Raw genomic sequence first — 10,953 nt, forward strand, 5'->3', positions numbered from 1 at the left:
AGATTATGAACCCACAAATCAGAAATCTTTGATATCTTTTTCATCTTCTTAGATCTTCAATAATAACCCGCACACAATCACTTGAATCTCTTGTGATCAATCATGCACAGAACGGAGTCTGTTAACAATGGATTATCACAAGATCGTCTTTAGAACTAACAACAATCTAAAGATCCCTGTCGAAACTATGAACTAGTTTGAGTGAATCTTATATCATAAGAGAAGATTCTCAAGCATAAAAAAACTAGGTGCAATCAAAGTTCAACCACCGTTAGTCAATCAAATCAATGAAAACAAAAGATAAACCGCAATTATCTAGTTTCCCACCAACGGTACACGCTAGAGCTTCTCAATCCAAAAAAAGACTTTAAACTGAGCGGCCGTAAGAGATTTCGCCTAATTAGGTTACTCTCCTCTCCGAATAGGCGGCTACACCAGTAAAAACACAACAAAGAGGAAGCTTGTTGTTACAAATGATTAGTTTGCTAGAAAGGCAAACTTCAAGTATTTATAGACAAGGAAGTTTGGACACCAAGGAATTTCCAAAACCGAAAATAATCTCAAGATATTCATTAAAGCACAAATTCGGTTTCCATAATTCCTGGAAATGCTCTGTCCAAAAATAATGATCGAAATCTGTCAGAAAATCTCTAATTAGTAAATGCACATTACTAATTCTTATTTTCCCAAAAATGAAGTTAATTACCTTAATTAAAAGATTCTTAACTTATTTATGTTTCGATCCTCGGATTCTCTTCCCTTAGCTATTAAGGATAAACTTTGAACAATTAAAGAAGTAAACATTCATAGCACGTGTTCGAAGTATGTCGACATCCTTACTTTGTAAGTTCTCTTTCACCCTTACAACCTTGAAACCGATTTGCCACACTTCCAAACAAGTTTAGAATTGGTTCATCTGACTTTCAAGAACTATGCGATTGATCAAATAACATTCAATCACAATCATGGGTTTAACGGTTCTACCAAAACAAGTTTCGGTTATACCTTCCATGTAAGTACTGTGCATAGTCACACTAGCTTTCCAAAATTCGGTTGACTAGGTACTAGGATCGGTTCCCCATATATATATGGCACCTAACTTATATGTGTTGCACATGTCCATAGTATCGGTTCCCCTTCGCCTAAAAACGTGTTGCACATGTTCATAGGATCGGTTCCCATTTCTGCTATAAACCTTGCTGCACCTCTACAAGGAGTGGTTCCCCTTTGTGATGTACTACACCTCTTACTAGGATCGGTTCCCCTTTCCCGTATTTGGTCAGACGTAAAATCACAAACCCGATCATACCATCTCAGGTGATTACTTAAGATCGGTTTCACTAATAAAAGTCATACCAATACATAAGTCAGTCCTTTGTGAATAGTTCTACCAAGAACACAAACAAGTCGTGAACGGTTATATTCAATCACGTATATTGGTTGTTCATAAGATATGAAATGAATAACAAAACTAATAACACCTGGCGATTTCCTTTTCGATTCACAAACAAGTTTATGAACTTACTTCCTTAGAATACATGTAAAACATTGTTCCCTAGGATGAAATCCTCACCTCATACCCATACATAATCACATTAGCATTCAAATTATTATGGAGATGTCTTATCTACAAAATTTAATGGTTAAGCAATAAACCTCGTGTTGTATTGCTTAATACTATGTCTATCTAGAGTTCCAATATGCTTCGCAGTTTTGTTTTCAATATGCACGACTTGAAAGATACGTTAGGGAATGAAACAATTCAAGTCAAATATCACTAACCTCAAGTGGAAGGATGATTGTTGTCGTTGTAGCTCCTTGCTTCTTGACATCTTCAAGTCTTCGCAATACATGTAATGTCTCATTATCTTAATACTTTCAAGCTAACCTATACGAAGTTGACTCTAGTACATAATCAAGCGACTATTAACATGAGTTTTGATTCACTAAAATATGACAACCAAACTTGACATACTAACGCTTGGTGGGTTCAACCGAGAAATTCTCTAACAATTTCCCCCTTTGTCAATTTTAGTGACAAAACTCTTACATCATATGGATAAACAAATTACAAGAATTCATTAAACATACGCTTGAATCCAAAATTCAACAACACAATAATCTGTATACATTCAATCCATAAATTCCGTTGTTGACATTATAATAACAAAGCTAATACTCCCCCTTAAGGTAAGATAAGTAGATTTTCAATCCGCACGTCTTTGTTATTCTCATCATCATATGATATGTTACTCCCCCTTAGTCTATGCTTTACTCTTTCTTTAGATATAACGTTTAAGCACCATTGTCCTTTCCCTTAGTAATACCAAATCAATACAAATCAATATAAGTGTCACTTGTTTACTCCATATATTTCTCCCCCTTTTTGTCACAAAATGACAAAGGTACGAGCAAATAAAAAGCAAACTGAAAGGATCTTACAAATCTCACAAGACTTGCAAAACCTATAAGAGTTAAGTACGAGGGTTCCACACACTATTTTTGATAACCAATATCAAAACTGAAACTACAAAGTAATTTTGTTTTGATATGTTACCAAGGAAACAATTTCCCGAAGAATTTTTTCCTAATAGTTTAGCAAACCAAAAATCGACTAAGCACCCTAGTTCCTTTGATAAACCGATTGAACAAATACAATCGCTTGTTCGATAAGACCAAAATAAAGATCAGAATTAACTCTATTTTTCTCATCGGGATCTAGTTATTCTCATCAATAACATAGACCTTTCAATTTTAAACAATACAAGTACTAGATTAGTAAACTAGCATTTATTGTTAAGGCATTATATTAGACTTGAATAACCGAAACCTCCACTTTGATAAGTCTAACTAAGATCAGAATTAATTTAGCTTCTCTTATCCGGAATCGAGTTGGACTAAATAATTCATCCCGAAAACTGTTTTGTCAAGCCATAAACAATTCATACAAACCAAGTAAATCAACTTGCATAATTATTTACCTCAATCGGAAGCAATTGAAACAACATAGACATTAAAGTACCGCAATTGCACTGAAATTTTGTAAGCCTAAACATTGATGCCAAACAATAAAGCAAGATAACAACAATTTTTCTTAACCGGATTCGATTGAATCACACACACATCCATACACAAACAATGGAATAAACATCAATTGTACCAAAATTTTGTTAAGCAAAAGCAATAAATATATGCAATAAAATCAGGCTTTTCTTCAACTGGAAAACGATTAACTAACAAAGTCGTTACCTCAAATTTCGCATCCTCTTCTCCAATAATGTTTGCATCTTCCCAGGGAGAATTGATACCCAAATATCACTATGTTGTCATCCTCTTGCAAGACAAAAGAACAACAACAACCAACCTTTATCAGAGAAAGGTTGAAAACCGGTTTCAACTTATGCATAGAAAAAGTTGAAAACCCCGAAACACATACGCTTTTATGCTAAACTAAATGATTCAACATATTGTGACTTTTTCACATATTGTTTCAATCAGAACCCTTCATCCAATTATAAAGCCTACCAACATGGGCTAGAACTTAATCCCACTAAATCAAAAAGTCACACAAACCATAAGGGTTCACACAATATGAGATCGAATAATAAGGTTATGAAAACCGAAATCAAACATCCCATAAACATACATATCAATAATATAAAGCATTCAAGCATATGCTATGTAATCGAAAAACTATCACTAGAAAAATTATAAACTAATAATTTTATTCATAAATAATAGTTTTATTCATAATAGACCTTGCACAATTATTGAAAGAAATCAAAAACTGATGTCTATTTTCTCTAGTCTCAATTCTTGTGACGATTGCTTTCAAAAACTGGATTCATATTCTTCTGAGCACTTCCCTTTTTATTAGACAATTTGTTCATCTCAAACAGTTGAGAATAAAGATTAGCTAGTACTTCTTTTGAATCCTTTATCATCATCTCATGATATCTAATGCAACTTTTAACAGTAAGAATCTGTTTTCTTAGAGAATCTTGAGAACTATCATGAAGAGAGACATCATGAGTTTCAGTCATAACTGATGCACAAAGTGTTAAATCATCAAGAGATGACTCTTTTTTTACCGATTTCTCCATTGAAATAAAATAGTCTTCTTTCAGACAGGAAGATGATATATAAGATGAGATAAAATCAAGGAATCATTTGGTTTATTGAAACCGAAAATATTTTTCCCAAAAATAAAAGTTATTTATTATTTTTCACGAAAGAAACAGACATGAACAACCTGCCCAGATTTATGCTTTCTCACAATCAGAATTTTGGTCAACAAGTGAGGATGCAATCTTCAACATAATCAGTGTGTGTTGAGGTGAGAATTATTCTCACCATAGGTAGCAAAGACATCCTTATGATGACTTATAAACAAAAAAGACTGTGTTTCATTTCCTTTCGTTCTTTCTTTCTCTTGTAATTGCAAAAGTTTGCAATTTCCTTTTGAGATCTCATAAACTTACCATCCTTTTTTATCCCCTTGCGAAGAGCCTTGATAAGTTTATTTCCAAGGAAGACTGCAGTGTGATTATTTCTTCCACATGAAGAACTTATCATTTTATCAGAAAAACTAGTTTCTGATTCTTTTGGTGTTAGAGCACTGCTCGGTCGAACTCGCATGTGTTGTTATCTCAAGCATGTTTGTCAATGTTAGTGATCAAAACTATAAGTCGTGATTTCTAGTCTACTATAGCTAAGTCTCGCATTAGGATAGAAAGTGTAGTTGAGATCAAGAACTCCATGGAAATCATCATACAAGATGAAGAACTACTCAAGGAACTGGTGGAACTTCATCGACTAAAAGGTATGTGGAGACTTGAACTTATCCATCACTCAAAAGTCTATCTACTCTATCTCCTATCTTGAGACAAAAGTCGTTTTGCTATATAGACTTTGATTATACACATTTGCTATTTCGAGACGATTTTATCTCGCTTATCTATTTCTCGAAATATATGTTGGTAAGATTTCGCTTTGGCCAAGTTCATCTTTACCTAGTGACGAAAGTCATATTATGTTTCAATTACTTGAAAATGGCTTTGACGAAAAATAGTTTGTGAATAACAACTATATAACGTCCTCTAAGAATGTTTCAATGATTGAAATGAGAGTATAGATTATATAACCATTATTGGATATAAGCATTGTGTGGTAACACATACATGTATAAGTCCTTATTCCTTGAACCAAAGTATGAGTACTTCGCTGCTCAGGAAACCGGAACAGAGTCCACGAACCCAGTCCGCGGTTCTCTTCCCGAGAAAATCTGCTGGAGTTTATAAACCATTTACAAACTTATTCGGGGTACTTAAGTCCGCGTACCTAGTCCACATTCTTAGATTGGTTATTTTCTAAAAACGATTATTCGTGAACTTATACTTATATAAACTAAGGAAAGTTTGCAAACCGTGGCTATAAAGTTCATGAATCGATTCGAGTGAATCAAATCGTTTTTGATTCGATTGTGTCTTGTATACTTCTATAAGATCTAAGCAATTAAACAACTCTTTAACTAGTTCATTTGAGTCATTTGAACTAGTTATGGTAAAGAAGAATATGGTTGATATGAAAGTGATCACATGGCTAACCATTTGGTTAACTACTGTTGAACCAACGAATATATACATGTTTGGGTACGGTTACACAGACCTAAAAAGTGCATTTCATTTGTGTGTAAGAAGCTAAGTTTTCGATATAACGGTTGAAATATATCAGCTTGAATCTAATCAGGTTTTCATCTAACGGTGAATATTGAATGCTTTGTTACTAAGCTAACATTGATTGCAAAACCTGGTTTGAAAGACTATATAAAGGAGAACTCTAGAAACTGGGAAACCTAATCCCCACACTTCTTGTGTGATACTAGTTGTATTATCTAGAGTCGATTCTCCTTTAACCTTAGGTTTCTACAGAGACCCCGTAGGTTAACGACTTGAAGACTTCATTGGGACTTTGAAGCCAGACCGATACTACTTTCTTGTAGTTGTGTAATCTGATCTTGTTGTTTCAATTGTATTGAGTACAATTGTAACGATTGGCTTGAGATTGATATCTCCGTTAGGCAAGATATAAAAGTAATCACAAACATCTTCGTCTCATCGTTTGTGATTCCCCAATATCTTCTTTCACCGCGTCGATTAAGATTATTGTGAGGTGATTAATAATACTGAGTTGTTCTTCGGGAATATAAGTCTGTTTTATCAGTTGGTCCCTGTTCACCTTGATTTATCAAAAGACAGAACAAAACTCGTAGGTATTTCTGGGGGAGACAGATTTATCTATTACCGTAGACTTTTCTATGTGATACAGATTTGTTTATTAAAGTCTTCGACTTTGGGTCATAGGAACTCTTAGTTGTGGTGAGATCAGCTAAGGGAATAAAGTGCGTAGTATCCTGATGGGATCAGAGACGTAGGAGAATAATTGTACCTTGGACCAGTGTGAGATTGATTGGGGTTCAACTACAGTCCAGTCCGAAGTTAGTTTGTAATAGGCTAGTGTCTGTAGCGGCTTAATACAATGTGTGTTCAATCTGGACTAGGTCCCGGGGTTTTTCTGCATTTGCGGTTTCCTCGTTAATAAATTTTTTGGTGTCTGTGTTATTTCTTTTCCGCATTATATTGTTTATCTTTATAATTGAAATATCACAGGTTGTGCGTTTGAATCTATCAATTGGGAAATCCGACCTTTGGTTGTTGATTGAAATTGATTGATCCTTGAACATTGGTCTTTGGTACCGTTCAAGTGATTTCTCTTGTATTCAATTAGACTCGCATATTTCTATTTGCTTGAGTAAGAATTGAACCGAGAAAGAGTGATATACTTTATTAAGATTGAGTCTATTTGATTCTCTTGAAAGTTTATTGGAGTTAGTCCATACAGATTGCTAATCGAAATATTGGGCGTGGTTGTTGTATCCCCGCCTTTTGAATTGGTATCAGAGCAGGCAAACACTTTGAACCTGATAAGTTCGTGTTTGTTCGATCCTTAAAAATTGCCCTATGAGAAATTTCTTTGGAAAACTTGCTCTTGGCATCTGTAACGCACGCCAGAAATCCTTAAAGATGCTCAAAGATTATTATGGATAAAACCTCCGGTTTCTCATGATAATCTCATATCATCTAAAAAGGAAAGTTTAGATGATGAGAAACAATCTAAAGGAAAAAATAAAAATAAGGGAAGATTGAGAAAACGTTCGTTACGCTCAAAGATATGGACCCTCACTAGATTAATTCTTAGTCTTTTTGAGAAATACTATCGTAATGGATCAATTGAAAAAGATCTATTCAGATCCTTCGAAAGCGTTTTCAGATTCTTAGAAAAACTTAATTCAGTTAAGTTTAAGAATCGACCCGATAAAAGTTCTGTACATGTAAAACTATGGAATAATGATGTATGAACCGAATACTCTATCAACACAAGCAGATCCAATGCGGGTTCTCATGTTTTTGACACAGGGTCTAGGAATCAGAAGAATCTTCTCTCTAGTCACATAAAAAAGAAGATAGAAAGCTCTGACTACCCTGATTATCATCATTAATTTGATTATATCACTGGAACTGCTCACAAATATCAACCAAAAATGTTGCATGAGGATTCCTATGGACATCATGCCTCTTAGTAACAAGCGTGGTATCATACCATTTGTGTATATCTTTAGATGGGGCAAGAAATGGTTTGATTTGTGTACAAATGGGTTAAAATGTTGTTCTATCCTTCTTGGAGTTTCAAATAGAGCTTTCTACTGCATCCGTCTTCTCTCAGAAATTGTGTTGTCACGGGATGCACAACCTTGATGTGCGAATATCAAAGAAAACCTCACATTCCTTTTGTGGGTCGTGGTTCATAAACTGGTCCATGCCCTTAGTGGGGGATATAAGGAAGAAGTACGCGCACCTTCTTCCTCATCCCATCAGTCCGCGTACGTGAACTTTCCAGGGTTCATGATATTTCTCCATTAAATCTTCCTTGGAGGAAAATAAGACAAAAGGGGTGGTCAAAGTTCATTCCAAGTAAGTAATTTCCTATTGTTTCCTTCCAATTTCTAGATCTCATGATGAATTTCAAGGTTTCAAAAAGAACTTCAAAAAGTTTGGGTTCCTCTAGAATGAATCTTCCTTTAGACCAAAATTCTATTAGAATTAGATTTGTCAAGGATTCTTGTGTTAATGTTATTGAAAGGATTTCATCTATGGGTTTTATTTTAGAAAAGAAATTGGATTCTTCTGGTGGAGATAAAGAGGATTTAGTTTTCTTTGAAAAATTCAATCTTGGAAACATCTTTGATGGTCTTGGTCAAGGATTTGATACTCTTACAAGAATTTTCTATGCCAACATTCATGATGTTGATCTCGAAAAAAGGGAATTCAAAACCATGATAAATAGAGAAAGAGTTCTTGTTAATAGAGAGTTGATTTCGAAGATTACAAAAATTCCATTGGGTAATGTTCGTCTACCTAGGTCATGTGATGAACGACCATCGTGTGATGACATCTCTCTTGGGATTTGCGGTAAGAAGGTTACTTGGAATCAAGGGAAGTTTCCTACTAATGTTCTTAGTGTTTCCTTGATGGCTTTCAGAAAACTTAGTATCTCTAATTTTTGTCCCTCCACAATTGAGAATTCTCGGTGGAGTCGCGAGTTTGCGGAATTGGTCTATTTCCTTGAATTGGGTGTTCCGAGTCTCGATATTTGTGGTTTCATTATTTTTCAAATGAAGTTTATGACTTCATCCATCAAGAAGTTAGGTTACCCTTACTTGATTAGTCAAATTTTCCGTGATCGTGGTTTTGATTCAATTGGCAATTCTCTTGGGGTTCCCAAATCAGTTCGTCTCTGTACTTTCAGACGTATAAGGGAGAATGTGTGCAAAAGACAAAGAGATGATTCCCTTGACGATTGTGACCCTACCACCTTGAGTCTTCTTCAAAAAATTCACAAGGGTGTGTGTAAGGTCAATTCAAGGGTGAAGTGCGTGCAAGAAAAATTGTCGTTGGTTGCAACGAAATTTCCCGAGCTCAAGGAAGAATTGAACATGATTCAAGCATCTATGAGTATTTCCGATGATGAATATGATATGCAAATTGTGTTTTTATATTTGCCTCATACATCTTAGGATGAGAATTTTATTTTCTTGTTTTGTTCAAAAGAATAACTAGAGTTTGGAATAGCCATTATTGTGATTACACATAGCTATGTCTAACGTTTTCATCTTCATGTTCTTAGATTTATTTGTTTAAATTATAAAATTGTTTGGAAGATGATGTTTGCAATATTTATGGTTTTATATATTGCAAACTTGTTATGGGATATGTGTGTTTGCATCCGTGAACTATGATTGTCCCATACTTTGTCAAAAGTTAAGTCTTTCATATGTCGATATGCATGCATTGATAAAAAATGAATGAGATTTTGACATTACAAAAGTTTTAAGCCTATTATGTCATTATGCAAATATTGATGGAAGACAAGATGAACTTTTTTTTACGTGGATTATGTCTATTGTATGTCATTGAGCAAATAGTGATGGAAAATAGAATGAATCCTTGTCTATTTCGCAGTTTTGATCTTCCCTGATCCAAATTTTATGTATATACCGTGAGGCTCCGTAAGTTCTCTTATGTCGAGCATTTCCGATTAGATTAATCATGGGTTTTCTTGTGGTTAATTTAGTTGAGTATTATTTGGATTCAAATTCATATTCGTATGTGATTTGTTATGTCCAAAGAAATCCTTCTTTTCTCGTGAAAGTAAGGTCACTCTTGTTGTTCTTTCGGGAATGACATTTTATGGGGGAGAGTTCTTAATTGAACTTGTGCTTAATTGCCAAATCTTTGTGGGGAGTGCGGCTGTGGAATATTGTAGGAGTTATCTTGTATCTTTATCAACTCCTTGATGAGAGAATTTAGCTTCGACTATATGATTGCATCTAAAAAGTTGATATGTGCTTACTTTTGGTCATGAAATGTCTCTTTGGAAATTTCATTAGTATCCCGTTTTCGTACCTTTGCCAATTTTATTGACAAAAAGAGGGAGAATTAATGTATAGTTCACACTACAAATACATATGGTTGTCGGATCATTATGTAAGGAGGAGTGGTTTCCAAGTGAGATGGAGTATTGACTAAGGGGGAGTGATGCATATCACCATAGTATTGTTGTCGAAGTTGTGATACAATTGAAATTTGATGATGTATAATAATACTATGACACTGTGTAATAATGATTGAGAATTCTTGTTTTCTCATTGTTATAGATACAGAATTTCAACAACGATGATGCTAAACTTACAACCTTTGGACTTGGAAGTGACGAAGATTTCGAGTAATGTTGAAGATTAGGCATGTGGAAGAAGAGCTACAAAATTTTATTTATCTATTTTTGTATTCCACATGTATTGATAGTTTTGTCACTAAAATTGACAAAGTGGGAGATTGTTAGAGCACTGCTCGGTCGAACTCGCATGATTTGCTATCTCAAGCATGTTTGTCAATGTTAGTCATCAAAACTATAAGTCTTGATTTATAGTCTACTATATCTAAGTCACAGACTAGGATAGAAAGTGTAGTTCAGCTCAAGAACTCCATGGCAATCATCATACAAGACGAAGAACTACTCAAGGAACTGGTGGAACTTCATCAAGTATGTGGAGAGGTGAACTTATCTATCACTCAAAAGTCTATCTACTCCATCTTCTATCTTGAGACAAAAGTCGTTTTGCTAGATAGACTTTGATTATACACATTTGCTATTTCGAGCCGAGTTTATCTCGCTTATATATTTCTCGAAATATGTGTTGGTAAGATTTCGCTTTGGCCAAGTTCATCTTTACCTAGTGACGAATGTCATATTATGTTTCAATTACTTGAAAATGGCTTTGACGAAAAATAATTTGTGAATAACAACTATATAACGTCCTCTAAGAATGTTTCAACG

This window comes from Papaver somniferum, chromosome 8, assembly GCF_003573695.1.
Source record: "Papaver somniferum cultivar HN1 chromosome 8, ASM357369v1, whole genome shotgun sequence".
In the NCBI taxonomy this organism is placed as follows: Eukaryota; Viridiplantae; Streptophyta; class Magnoliopsida; order Ranunculales; family Papaveraceae; genus Papaver; species Papaver somniferum.